Source organism: Tursiops truncatus, chromosome 13 (assembly GCF_011762595.2).
Source record: "Tursiops truncatus isolate mTurTru1 chromosome 13, mTurTru1.mat.Y, whole genome shotgun sequence".
NCBI lineage: Eukaryota > Metazoa > Chordata > Mammalia > Artiodactyla > Delphinidae > Tursiops > Tursiops truncatus.
This window is the reverse complement of record NC_047046.1, coordinates 20020804-20034783: the sequence shown is the minus strand read 5'-3', so window position 1 is coordinate 20034783 and position 13980 is coordinate 20020804. Positions and strand designations below refer to the sequence as shown.

The 13980-nt window shown below is 54.6% G+C and overlaps 1 pseudogene; it reads right to left on the bottom strand.

The window, feature by feature from the left end:
* LOC101339466 (lactoylglutathione lyase pseudogene) overlaps positions 1–13733 on the bottom strand; it is a 39477-nt pseudogene extending 25744 nt beyond the window's left edge.
* Positions 13734–13980: the final 247 nt, after the last annotated feature.

Genomic DNA, 13980 nt, shown 5'->3' with positions numbered 1-13980 from the left:
TCGTTCTAGGAAAGGCCCCTCTCACTGATCTCTTGGCCATTCCTTCTCAGCACCTTGTGATAAGGCCAAAAGTCCCCTCTCCCTGACTTCTGGTGTAAAAGATACCCCTCTTCCCATCCTTCAAATGTGGGAAATGCCCCCTCTGGCTGACTTTCCTGTACTAAATGTTCCACTCATTGATTTCCACTTTGGTTTAAGACCCTTTCAGCGACTTCCAATGTGGGGAAGTCTTCACTTACTGACTAACGGTGTGGGACACGCCCCTTTACTAACTTCCTGTGCGAGACACGCCCCTTTGCTGACTTCCTGTGCAGGACGCGCCTTTCATTAATTGCACCGCGCCTCTACCGGCCACTCGCCAATGTAGAAGATTCTACCCTCGCTTCCCTCCAGAGAAGGACACACAGGCGCCTTCTCTCTGCTCCCTTGGCTGGGAGGAGCCCAGAGCTCTGCATTCTAGACCCACAGGCCTCCACACTCACACCCCAGAAGTTGCCCTGCTCCCGTCCACTCCCAGTGGCAACCAGCCTTGTGCACAGAGGAGGGATGCTGTGCTCAGAGGTCGGCCTTCCTCCCACACCCGCAGGACCACCTCTTCCTCTGGGCCACTGGTGTGGTTAGTAGAACCGGCCCAGTGGACTCTGAACTCACAGCCGATCGGGGCAGCAAAGTGGGGCATCTGTCTGCAAGGCCAGCCCCAGGACATCTGCTTGCCAAAAGGAGGGGGACCAGCCCCGAGGGGGGGCCCAGAGCTCGGCAGGGCTGGGGTTAGTAAGAAGAGAAAACAGAGTTAGTAGGGGCTGGGTTAGTAAGTCAGAGCACAGCACCAGCGGACAGGGGCACCTCAGCAGACACACACTGGGAGTCGCTAGGAGAAAAGGAAGAACACACGCAGGTCCATTAGTTTGTTAAGGGGTGGTCGGGGTGCAGTTGAGGCCCCCCGGGGTTAGACGGGTTAGTAATTGAAAAAAAGAGCTGTCTACGGAAAGAAAGCTGAAGAGGAGGGAGAGTGTGGGGAAGAGACGGTTAGGGGTTCAAAGCAAGTGTCCAGCCCCAGGCAGAGGGGTCTGTGTGCAGACCACCCAGAGCGATCAGGGTCTGCCAGGGTACATGATGGGTCGGGTTTTCTGGGTCTCCCACCCCTGCCCTCATATATATGTTTTAAGCACCTGCCATGTGTCAAGAGCTTCATATTCCTGGGACTCCTCACTGCCACCGGTGAGGTGAGGAACGGGCCTCCCACTCTACTGCCGAGGAAACGGGTTCAGAGAGGTGAGGGGACTTGCTCAGAGTCACCCAGCAGGAAGCAGCAGAGTTGGCGAGTCCTGTTTGCACGCCCTGTCCTGGAATGTGGGTCTGCACAGAGATCCCAGGCCCTGGGCAGGGGCTTCCGGAGCCTCGTCTGCCCCACATCCTTGCCCCGGGAAAGGCCCACGAGCTGCAAGGTTAGTAGGGTCTGGCTGCAGGGGGTTAGTAGGGCATGCTCGGGCCTGGTTAGTGGGTTAGTCGGTTGGCAGAAGGCCAGGCACCTCGTCACACGCCACAGCGTCCCCCGGCCGAGCCCTGTGTTAGTAGGTTAATCACACCATGCAACACTGCCCCAGCCCCTCCAGCTGCAGCTCCAGAGGCCTCCCGCCCCCACCAGCCAGGGAGCCAGGTCTGACCAGGGCAGGGGGTCTGCCTCCCAGCTCCTCAGCCCCACCAGAATCAAGGCTAGCCACGTAGACCCTGCCCAGAAGAATTTGGCTTCCCTACTTCTCAGCTCTGGGCCTCAGGGGCCCTCCCACACACTTCAGTTCCCCTGAAAATGGGCCCTGCTGCTCTGGCTGGAAACCCCCTGCCCGGTTCTGGCCATCCCCTTCCCAGAAGGCTGGGTCCTGTCACACTCAGGCACACGCACACACACACGCACGCGCACGCACACCAGCATCTTCCCACAGAAGGTCTGTTGCCCTAGAGCCGCCGGGTCCAGTGGACAGCTTCTCCGTCCCCTACTGCCAGGCCTCTGGCTACTCCAACCAATGGCCTGCCCTCCCCCAAATACTAAAACTGCATAGAGCTCACCTGGCTCCTGGAACCAAGTTCAGACTTCCCAGCCCCAGGGAAAGGGCTGCCTTTCCAGCCGCTGCTACAGAGCACCTGAGTGTGCCCTCGTTTCGTCATCTCTTGTCACAGTTGTGATTTTCCCACATAAACCCCCTTGTAGACTCTCCACGGTTCTAACTGATGCTCTGTAGGAAAAGGGTTCTGTTGCCAGTAAAGTCTGGGGGGAAACACTTAATCTTCTGTCTATCCTTGAGTATTCACAATTCCCATCAGCACTTTCAGAGGCTCTGATAAGCCCTGCACTACAGAAACCTACTGAATTTGAACTTTTTTTTTTTTTTTAAGAGCAATGACGTCTCCTAGAACTTACTTTGGGCATGTCTGCTCTAATTTTCCCTTGGAAACTCTCAGCTAAACCACACCTTTCTCATCCTCCAAGGTCCTGATTAGTTCAGCCTCGCTGGGAAGCCTTTTCAGCCTACTCTGGGGTCTTACTCCCACCCACTCAAGCACCGAGAACCTGTGCCTCAGTAAACTGTTTTCTGCCCCATCCCCTAATTCTCTGTGTGAGATGGTTTTCTCCCACTTGGCATGGCTGTGAAATCCTGCAGGCTTGCATCAGGGCCATATCTTCACTTATATTCCCCCCAAGCGAGTAGTACAGGGAAGGGCTCACAGTAGGTGCTCAATTCTGATGAGAGGGGTGGATATTAGATTCCCCAGGAAGCATTTGGAGCTACTATGGAGGCCATGCAATGCAGCCAATTCCTCAATCTGATTAGAGAGGGACACTAAAAATACAAGAGTCAGAAATGCCTCTGGATCAAAGATGAGGAGTTTAAAGTCCAGAGTACCAAAAAGAGAGAAGCCCTAAATCTAAACTCCAAGATGGATAGGAGTGTTTATTGAGCACCTACTAAGAGTCAGGCGCTGTGCCAGGTGCATGATCTCACTGACTTCTCCCTGTGCCCCCCACACACACGCCCAGGTGAGCAGATGGCTCCAGTTTCAGGGTGGAAATTGGACTCACAGGGGTGAGGTGAGTTGCCCAAGGTTGTACGGCAGACTGCACACCCTCAGACTCCAAAGCCCAAGCTCTTCCCATAACAGCCCTCTGCTGGGGGCGCCTCCTCGCTGCACTGGGTCCGGTGTCTCCCCGAGGCCTCCAGGGCCACCCTCGCACAGAATCTCCCAATGTTTCTACTTCCCAGGCCTCTATTCCTCCTCTTCCTCCCTACTGGGGGTGGGAATTCTAAAGGGGAGTTGGCTCCAGCTGTCCATGTTGTGGTGACCACCTGCTGTGGACTGAATTGTGTCTCCGCCCAAATTCATACGTTGAAGCTGTGACCCCCAATGTGACTATATTTGGAGATAGGGATTTTATGTAGGTAATTAAGGTTAAATGAGGTCATTAGGATGAGGCCCTAATCCCATAGGACTGGTGCCCTTATAAGAAGTGGAAGAGACACCAGATAACTATTTCTGTCTCTCTCTCTCTCTGTATGCACAGAGAAAAGGCCATGTGAGAACACAGCAATAAGTTCCTATCTGCAAGCCAAGGAGACAGGCCTCACCACAAACCATCCCTGCCACCTTGATCTCCGACTTCCAGCCTCCAGAACTATAAGAAAATGCATTTCTGTGGTTTCAGCCATCCCAGTGTGGTACTCTGTTATGGCAGCCCAAGCAAGCTGACTAAAACAGGTCCCCTCCCCACCCTGGGAAAAGGACGGTGGGGCTCTTAAACTTGCCTAAGGAAAGCCGAGGCAGCTCTTGTGCCAGCACTGGGACTGGCCCCGCTGCGGGGGCTGGAGGGAGTGGAGAACGAGGAGGGGGGCGTGCAAGTGAGTCTGCGCCGCGTGATGCGGCAGCTGCATGTGTGGGGAGCCTGCCCTGCCTGCCTTTGCTCCCCAGGGACAGGGGTGTGGCAAGGGGCAGGGTCTGAGACTGGGCTGGGGTGAGGCTGATTCCAGACCGTTCCCTTTGGATGTCGGGAGCAAGGCCCGGTGTCTGTCTCTTTCTGCTGAGTGCCACGACAACGACGCACACCCCTCCCCCACCTCCAGCGGGGTCTCTTGGAAACTCTCTCCTTTCAGGATAGCCCCTCCCAGAGCTCCGTAACACTAGGGAAAGGCCCAAGCTGCCCCCAGGCCCACCTGCCCCCTCCTGGTCACCATCAGGGAGAGAAGCAAGGAAAAGCCCCGTCCAAGAAGCTCCCACAAAAAATGAGAATCACTCACACAGCAAACGGCGCAAGACAGACTCCAGCCAGTGGCGCCCCGGGAGTTGCATCCACCCTCCATCCCACTGGGAGCTACTCCCCGACTCCCCCGTCCTGTAGGGTCCTTGGAGACCCAGCCATGGCGAGGGTGTGGTCAGCGGGGCCTTGGCTCAGGTCCAGCTCTGCCTGGTCGCTGGCAGGGATTCAAGGAGAAATCAAGTCCTCACGGGGTCAGGAAGGGCCTCCAGGCCTGGACCGTAGGGCCCAGCAGGCAGGTCCAGACAGAAGCGGGGGGACGGTGAGCTGCCAGCCTCCCTCACAGCCCTCGCGCTGTCCTCCAGAGCCAGGTCCTGTCCTCGGCGGAGCACCAACAAGGAGGGGGCCTTATCCCCGGGGTCTCCAGCCCAGGAGCTGGGAAGGATGAGGTCTCCGGGGAATTGTCCAGGGTTCCAGAAAACCAGCAAAGGCTGCTCCCTGTGTCACCGTGGCCAGAGTCCAGGGTCACCCGGGAGTCCTGGAGAGGCAGCCGGAGCAGGCACAGCACGTGAGGATGGGGGCCTAGCCTGCACCCCGGCTTCCCACAGCCGCACCTCTAAGGGGGCCCTTCAAAGACCCCCAGTCTCCCTCCTGTGCCACCGAGACTGAGACAGGGCGGCGTGAGGGCTTCGGATGCTCGTAACGCATGCAGAGGGTGCCCCGTCTTGGCAGGGCTCGCATAAGGGGTGTAAAAGCAATAAAGGGGCCCCGGAGCCGGCCCACAGGCTTCACGGGCGGACAAGAAGCAAGTGTCCAGGTGGGCAGAAAGGGCCTTCACAGTCCTCGGGAGGCTCGGCTTCCCTTTACAACAGTCCCGCTGAGGGGACCTCGGTACGCCTCTCCCCCAACACACACACGTACACACACAAGCGCGTGCGCGCGCACACACACACCCCTCCCAGGACGGGGAGCTCATTCCCTCACAGAGACTGTGATAAAGCACGTTCTTACATGAAGCCCTGAGAGGGCGGGACCGCATCTCATGCTGACCTCCGGATCCTCAGCTTCTAGCCGGGAGAAGGCGCTTGGTCCGTGTTTGCGCTGGATAAAGGCATGTGCTGAAATCTCTGACGTGGACCCACCCGCAGTGCTCTTGATTCAGTCCCACCACCTCCACGAGACCACGCACAACGGCAGGAGTGTTTGGGCCAGACCTGGGTACCTGGGCCTGGATGGGGGGAGAATCAGCCTCCAAGAAACGAAGCGCAGGGCTTCCCTGGTGGCGCAGTGGTTGAGAGTCCGCCTGCCGATACGGGGGACACGGGTTCGTGCCCCGGTCTGGGAAAATCCCACATGCCGCGGAGCGGCTGGGCCCGTGAGCCATGGCTGCTGAGCCTGCGCGTCCGGAGCCTGTGCTCCGCGGCGGGAGAGGCCACAACAGTGAGAGGCCCGCGTACCGCAAAAAAAAAAAAAAAAAAAAAAAGAAACGAAGCGCAGCGGAACCCCTCCCTGACACCTACCCGGGCTTACCTGGCAGCGTGCAGCTCCCAGCTCCTACCCCACGCAGACCCTACAGGTCCATCCTGGAAGACAAAAGAGCCAACCACGACACGGGAGAAAAACGCCCCCAGGCCCCTCCCCAGCCCGGGCCGGGCCGCGAGTCTCTGCTAACAAGATGGCCCCGCCCCAGGAGCCAGGGAGGCCGGGCCCAGGCCCCGCGCCCCCTCCCTCCCTCCCTCCCTCCCAGCCCAGAACACCCCTGGCTCCCTTCAGCCGCCTCCCTGTTCCCTGCCGGCAGCGGAATGTGACCCCAGAGAAAGGGGAAACAGCTCGAGTGAGACAGGCAAACAGAGCCGGGAATCTGGACATGTGGTCCCAGCTCCGGCATCGCGTGTAGCCGTGGGAAGTCTGTCCCCCTCTCTCTGAGTTGTGGAGCCCAGCCCGTCTGGACACTCACCCAAAGCACACAGTAATAACCCGTAGTTTGAAGCAGTGGATGGGACGTAGGAAGTGCCCTTCGGCTCAGCCTCAGTTATCTTTATGGCCCCGCCCTCATCTCCCATTCTCTCTTCTGATGCCCCAGAAAAAGAAAAGCTTGGGGAGTCAGATGGTGGGCTGGGGCTCTTTGATGACTACCCCAGGTCTCCAGTCCACTAGCAGACCTGCGCCAGGAGAGTCAGGGGCCCTCTTGGCATATTTTCAGAGCTTGCTGTCAGCACCTGGACTTAGGGCATGGGTCCAGACCTGGAGATGTACTCAGACACTTACATGGCGAAGCACATGCCATAGGGTCACAGTGCCAAGGTCCCCACTTGACTGCCAGGCAAAGGGGTCCTAGCCAAGTTTTATAAACATGATGACAGAGGGTCAGAACTGAGAAGGGAAGGGCCAGCCCAAATCACCAGGAGTCCCCAGTCTCCTTCTGACACCAGATCTACAGGTGCTCAAGATGAAGTCATTAAACTCGGTTCCTCAGAAGTTCCCGATGGTGGAGTTTGTAAAATTCTAGCCTTGATGCCAAAAGTGGGGTAGGAAAATTACTTTCTGGGGCCCCATAAAGCGGGGACAAGCTCTTTCTTTGTGGTACAGAAGTGAATGAGCCGCAGCACTGATTTCTCCCCCGACTTGGGGATTCGGGGATGCTGTACTTTCCTGTACGGACCAGGAGAGGGCAGGCTGGTAGGCTGTGGGCTGCTAAGTTTGAATACTTATCTGCAAGGCTGCTTCCCCGTGTGGTCCCGAAGAAAGCGGAAATCCCTTTCTTTCTCCTCTATCCCAGGAACCTGCTGCACTCTGTAAAGAGACCCTGCATTGCTCAGAGGAACATTGTTTAAACACAAAAACCCTTTCCCCTCACCCTGTGGACCCAGAATCCCTGTTATGAATAAGGCAATAGGGGTTTCAAGGGGCACTTTAGCTCCTGCATCAAGCTGACAGCTGTCTAGGAGGGTATAAAGGGCTCTGAGGTCAAACAAAACATGGGTGAGATTCTGGCTTCCAAACCCCACGTACCCGATGTATGACTCAAAGTTAATTATTCTCAAAGGCTTAGCCAGTGCCTGGCACACAGTGCATGTTCCAAAAATTATTTCCCCCAGTTAATGATTTAAACTTGGAGTAAATCTTTGTGTAACACTGATGTCCCAGAAATATGGGCCATGTTTATCCTTCAGGATTATATGTCTCCAGGGGCGGGGGGTGTATACACCCCACTTAGGAGGCACGGATTAAATTTAAATCCCCTGTCTTGGTGAATGGATAAATAAACTGTAGTACACTCATATAATGAAATCTACTCACCAGTAAAAAGGAACAAACTATTGCTACCCACTATGACAAGGATAAACTTCGAAAATATTATACAGGGTGAAGGAAGCCCGGCCCAAGAGATCACATGCTGTACGAGTCCATTTATATGAAATGTCCAGAAAAGGCAAACCTGTACAGACAGAAAGCAGATTACCAGCTGCCAGGGGTTAGGAGTTGGCTGGGTTTAACAGTAAGTGGGGGTGAGGGATCTTACTGGGCCAGTGGAAATGTTCTAAAACTGATGTGTAGTGATGGGTACAGAACTTGGTAAATTTACGAAAAAGAAACATTGAATTGCACACTTGAAATGGGTAAGTTACATGATATGCCTCCATGAAGTTAGACAAAAAAAGGGTGAATTACTGACACAGGTGATAACAGTATGAACCTCAAAAACATTATGCTGAGCAAAAAAAGCCAAGAACAAAAGATTCCCTAACAGTGAAACGTTAGGGAAAATGTCAAATCTATAGGCATAGAAAGCAGGTCAGTGGTTTCCTGGGGCAGGGGCTGGGAGGGGATTGGCAGGGGGACATTTTAGGGTGATGAAAATGTTCCATATCTTGATTGTCGTGGTGGCTACACAGGTGTATACAGTTATCGAAACACATTGATGCTTTAAATGGGTGTATTTTTACTGCACGTAAATTATACCTCAATATAGTTCGCTTTTCAAAACTCACTTAGATGTGATGACAGAGGGCAAGAATCAAGAAGGGTCAGATCGAAGGCCACACAGGGGCCTGGTGGTGGGCTCCCGGGTCCCAGCATCTCAGCTCCCACTAGCCCAGACAGACTCCACCCCACCCCTACTTCAAGCCAAGGTCGGGGGCCCCATCAGGAAAGCTTCGATCCAGGGATTGGACACCAGAGAATCCTAGAGGTCCCTCCTACTGCTGAAATCCACAGGGTCTCCTGTGTGTGTGGATTTCGTGGTGGACCTGACCACACAGCATGAGGCTGGTCTCCATCACCCCCAGGGGTGCACAGAAGGAGAGGAAGGGTCACCTTGGTTACTCCTTTGATGCTGTTAGGGTCCTGGTGGCCACGTGAATGTGTCTGGTACCACATGGGTGGACAGGGAGATGCCTCCATCTGTCATTGAGAGAGAAAGAAAGAGGGATGGGGGGATAAAGATGTAGCCATGGGCACATCGGACAATAGATGCCAGGGTCCTATTCTGAAATCACAGCATTTGCCAAAACTGATCTCCTCGGGTGCAGATCAGAAGTGAAATGAGAAACCAGGAGGTGTCTTGGTGGGGCCAAGGCCAACCAAAACATCCAAATGTGTTGGAAAGGACTTAGGCTTTGCGGTGTGGCTTCCCATCCTGCTCTGCCACCTCTAGCAAATCCGCTGCTTCCCTGGGCTGGTCTTCTTATCCACGCAATGGGGATAATGATGGTGCCCACCACACAGGGCTGTTGTGAGGATTACATGAGATGATGACTATTATTTATTAGCTTGCATTCTCTTATGATCTCATATTATTATGACTACCGTTGTCCACAGTGCTCATTAATACCATCCATGGATACTCATTTTTTTCCCCTAAAATCTGTGCTGTTCCTGGTAACAGACGACCAGCTGCCAGGGAAACATGCATTTGGTTGCATTTTAGGATCCCCCTGGGTTTGGGGTTGTTTTTTATTTCCCTGACTCTGGAATAAAATAGCTGCTCAGAGAGCTGAGGCGTAGGAAGGACGTTGGCCTAAATTGCTTTGGACGAGTGAGTGCTGAGACATAACGGAAGTTCCTGGGAATAAGCGGATGTGCAGGGCGCCTTGCAGGAGACTCGCACAGGAACAGGCTTCTGCGCATGCGCAGAACGCAGTTTCACAAAGTATTCAAATACAGCCTACACAAAAGAGGAGCTTCAGTATTCACCTCTTCCTCAAACAAGGGAACCCCCGAACTGCGGGTGGGGGATGCCTTTACCTGACAAAACAAGGAGTGGGGTTTTTATTCCCATTTTACAGATGAGGAAACTGAGGTTCAGAGTCCAGTGCCTTGCTCCACGATTACCCAGCTAGAAAATGATGCCTCTGGATTCTAACCAGGCCTGTTGAACCCCTAAGGGGCAGAAGGCTCCTGTTCAGATATGGGGGTGGGGGTTAAAGGAGAAGAGACCTGAGGAAGGGATGTGTCAAATGCAAACAATAGTCATCAGTGTTAGTGTTACTGTGAGGGAATCCGTGATGATTGCTAAACCATCTGGGTCAGTTTATTCCAGTGGCTTCTGTAGTCTTGAGGCAACTGATTATGTTCACTTTTAGGAGAGGAGGTGGCGTAGCGTAATAGGTGCACAGACACTTTTCACAGCCATACTAGTTCCAGGTTCAAATCCTGACTCTACAACTAACATGCTGTGTGACCCTGAGTTAGTCACTTCACCTCTCTGAGTCTCAGTTTCCCATCCGTAATGCCCAATTCCCAGCCTTATTGTGGGGTCTCCAAGAGGCAACACCCAGCAAGAACCTTGGTAAATGGTTAATAAATGGTAGCTGGAGTCAGTTACCATTAATCATCTACTCCACACCCCTGAGTACAGGATAGCTCAGCCCCTCCCTCCCCTCCATGACTCACCTGGTAGCTTCCAGAGGGGCCCACCTGGCACAACAAGGGAGCAAGGGACACCTGCCTCATCTGATCCAATCAGCCTGGAGAGGGATGAGGAGACATGTCACCCTCAGCCGGCCTTTGCCTCTGCCCCTGAGTATCGCTGGCTATTGTTCCACGGAGCTCCAGCTGACAGATGAGCCAGGCCTCAGAGACACAGGGAAGGATCCTTTCCAAACAAAGGACTAGCCTTTAAGTTATTCACCAGCCCATTGAACCTGCACTACGGCCCCAATGCCCCAGAAACGTTGCTGCTCGAACAGCCTGAGTTTCACCCAGGAGAGGAACCGACAGCCCCGTACAAATAAAAGCAAATAACGAAGTTTTCTCTACAAGATTCAGGGGCGGTAGAAGTGACCTGAGCTGATAGTTGATGCACTAAAGCAGCAATGTCTTTACTGGGTGTCGGGCACTTTACACACGCTGGTTCAGAGCCTCACAACAGCCTTTTAAAGCAGAGATTATGATTCTCACTTGACAGATGCGGAGGCTGAGGCTCAGAGAAAGGCAATTACTTCCTCCTGAAATTGACACCGTGTAGGTGGGGAGGAGGATTCACGCAGAGATCCGTGTAACTCGATGCCTTCTCTTTCTACCACACTGCAATGCATCCAGGAGGGACCAATTCAAAGAGCAGAATCCTGCCCTGGGTGGAAGCAGGGATCAGGTCCAGAGAAAGGATCTTAAACGCAGAGATGTTAAAAACAACTGGCAGGGGGCTTCCCTGGTGGCGCAGTGGTTGAGAGCCCGCCTGCCGATGCAGGGGACACGGGTTCGTGCCCTGTTACGGGAAGATCCCACATGCCGCGGAGCGGCTGGGCCCGTGAGCCATGGCCGCTGAGCCTGCGCGTCCGGAGCCCGTGCTCCGCAGCGGGAGAGGCCACAGCAGTGAGAGGCCCGCGTACCAAAAAAAAAAAAAAAAAAAAAAACACAAACTGGCAGGACCAATAATAAGGAAACACCAACCCGCTTACAATGATTTCTGCCAAGGGCATAAAAACAGAGAAACACACCTCTGATGTAACGTTTTAAAAGCAGTATACATAGAGCACAATTTCAATTAGTATCTTCAGGAATAGAAAATATACTGCAGGGGAATATGTGAAAATAGTAAATACAGTAGTTATTCTTGGGTAACGACATGATGGAGTTTTCATCTCTTTTTTTTTTCAGTCGTTTGCAAATCTTCTACAGTTATCATGCATCCTATTAAACTCACTATGGTCATTTTAAAGATCACCAAAAAATTACATTTTTGAATTCATTTTGAATGCCAGCATAGAGAGTGTTTCTTCTAAAGTTCGTGGTACGAAGTCATGCTTCCTTTTGGGGGGCTCCGAAGACTTCACCGCTCTCCTCCCTGAAGGAGTGGAGAGATGGGCCAAAAATGCAGCAAGAAGGATATAGGGTAGATTTCAGAAACTTACTCAGTGGCAACGGTCATTAAATAATAAAATAGGTGGGCAAGGAAGGCATAGGAGATGTTACCCTTAAAATGCTTTCATCGTGAAATTAACCAAACTCAAAGCTAACCACTGCTCAAGTGTCCCCGAGGATACCTTTTTGCCCAGAGTGCTACATGGCTCTGGGCTGGGGTGAGGGGAGAGGTCTGATCCTCTGCATGATGGAGGAGAGGAGGGGATCTGAGTAAACATGCAGATGCCCAGCCCCACCCCAGTCCTGCTGACTCATCCCCCTGGCCACGTGGCCTGGACATCTGCGTATCCGAAGCAACGCCCCTAAAGTCTGAGAACCACTGTCCTCAGGTTTCCCAGTCTGTCAAGAGGAATTACTCATCCCTCCCCTCCCCCACCAGCCCAGGCAATCGCGAAGCTCCCAGGCGCTCCCAAATGGCACTGCGCTTTGGAAGGTAGAGCACCGTAGCCTGAATGAGCGTTTGGCTCTGGGCCTCACTCAGACTGAGGCTGGCACCAAGAAAAACAAAGCCGTTCTCTCCCCACCTCTCCCCGCACTACCACCTTCCCCCTCCCCGCCCCCGATTCCCGCCGCGGCACTGCAGTGGGGTGTGCGCCCCAGCGATCCCGGAGCAGGGCAGCCACTAGTCTGGAGTCTGGGATGACGGTGAGGAATCTAGGCCCCTGGCCTCCCCTTTCGCTGCAGAGAAGCAATTTCTCTAGCCGAGCCTCCGGTGGGGGAGAGGAGAGATCTGACCCCCTCACTCCTAAATTCCCAGCCTCTCCAGAGAGTGTATTGGGGAGGAATAGGTGGGCAGCTGGTGGGTTCTGAGGTCTCCCCAGACCGTTTTAAGGATGTAACATAGGCTTTAGAGTTGGACATATCTAGATTCAAAATCACTGTCTGTGTGACCTTGGACGTGTAGCTAACCTCCGGAGCTCAATTTCCTCATCTTTAAAATGGGGTTCTTACCATCTCCTGGGACTGTTGAGACAATGCATGCAACCAGCGTGTTGCTGGCATACAGAAAGCGCTCCATAAACTGATGTATTATTATTATCATTGTCAATATCATTATTCTGCTCAATGAAGAGGTTTTCCGACCCTCTCCATCCTTTTGGAAGCTGGACATCTGGAATTTGAGTCCCAGAAGTGGAGCATGGGCAGGTGCTGGGCGGGGGGTCGGGGTGGGGGGTTTGGTGTGAAACAACAGGGACTCAAGAACCCTGCTCCACCATCCCATCCCCCATCTCCAGTTCTGAGACCATTGAGGGTCCCTCCAAGGCTTGGCCAGTTCCGGTGGGTGGAAAAGGTCCAGGGGGACCCCTCCTGTTCTGTCTGGTAGCGGGGGGAGGGGAGGGTCTTTGTTCCCCCTCAGATCATGACTGCAAGACTCCCATGGGCACTAGACTCCATTGCGAACCTCCCCACCTCTTCCCCTATGCCCCACCCAGGCCGGAGTCCTGGCTTCATTTGACAACTGCGGGCTGGAGAGGTTCTTCGTCCAACAAATGAGGGGCACTTCAGGCAGTGTTTGCCACCCCTGCACCCTGCCCGGGACCCCAAGCTCGGGGAAGTAGGCTGTTCCCAGCGTGCAGACAAGGACGCTTGGGAAGGGAGGGCTGTTAGAATGGGGCGGTGGCTTACCTCGGGTCCGCGGTCCTGCGGCGCCAGAGCAGAGGGCTCTTTGTGCCCCAGCTCACAGCGCAGAACTGGGGGAGCCCCTGCAAGCGCCTCCCATCGCAAACTCCTCCCCGCACTCGTCCGCAGCCTCCCTCCCTCTGGTCCCCCGAGCGCAGCCGGCGTCGTCTTTGTAGCTGCTGCAGCGCCCATGAAATTTTAATGCGGGAGCGGCTGGCGGGCGGAGGCGCCCTACCCCCGGCCCTCGCCTCTGCCCTCCTCCCGCCTCACCGCGCCTCTGCAACCCCCACCCTACCCTTTACCCCCTCCCGGGGGTCGGGGCCGGGGAGGCGGGGTGCGGCCGGGCGTGGGGGGAGCGCACAGCCACCCCCGCGGCCCAAAGGGGCGAGCCGGGCAGCGCGCTCTGCCTCCAGCGTCCCAGCCAGCCACGGTGCCATGGCAACGCTCGCCAGGCTGGACTCGACAGCGGAGCGCGAGCGCGCAGGGATGGAGAGACGAGAGGCGAGCGGCGCATGACTGCGGACACGGGGAGCAAAAGCCTGGAGCCGCGCATAGGAGGACGAAGAGGCTGGTGCCGGAGTACCAGGTGCTTAACCAGCACGACTTGGGTGTGTGCCTCTCAATTAACCCTGCACGTGGTTATGGTGGAGTCAAGATCCGAACCCATGTCTGAGACCTCATGGCCCGTGTTCGTGCCACTATCCCGCTTGGCCTAACAGCTCTTATAGGTGTGGCTTTTTTTTTTCCCCCCA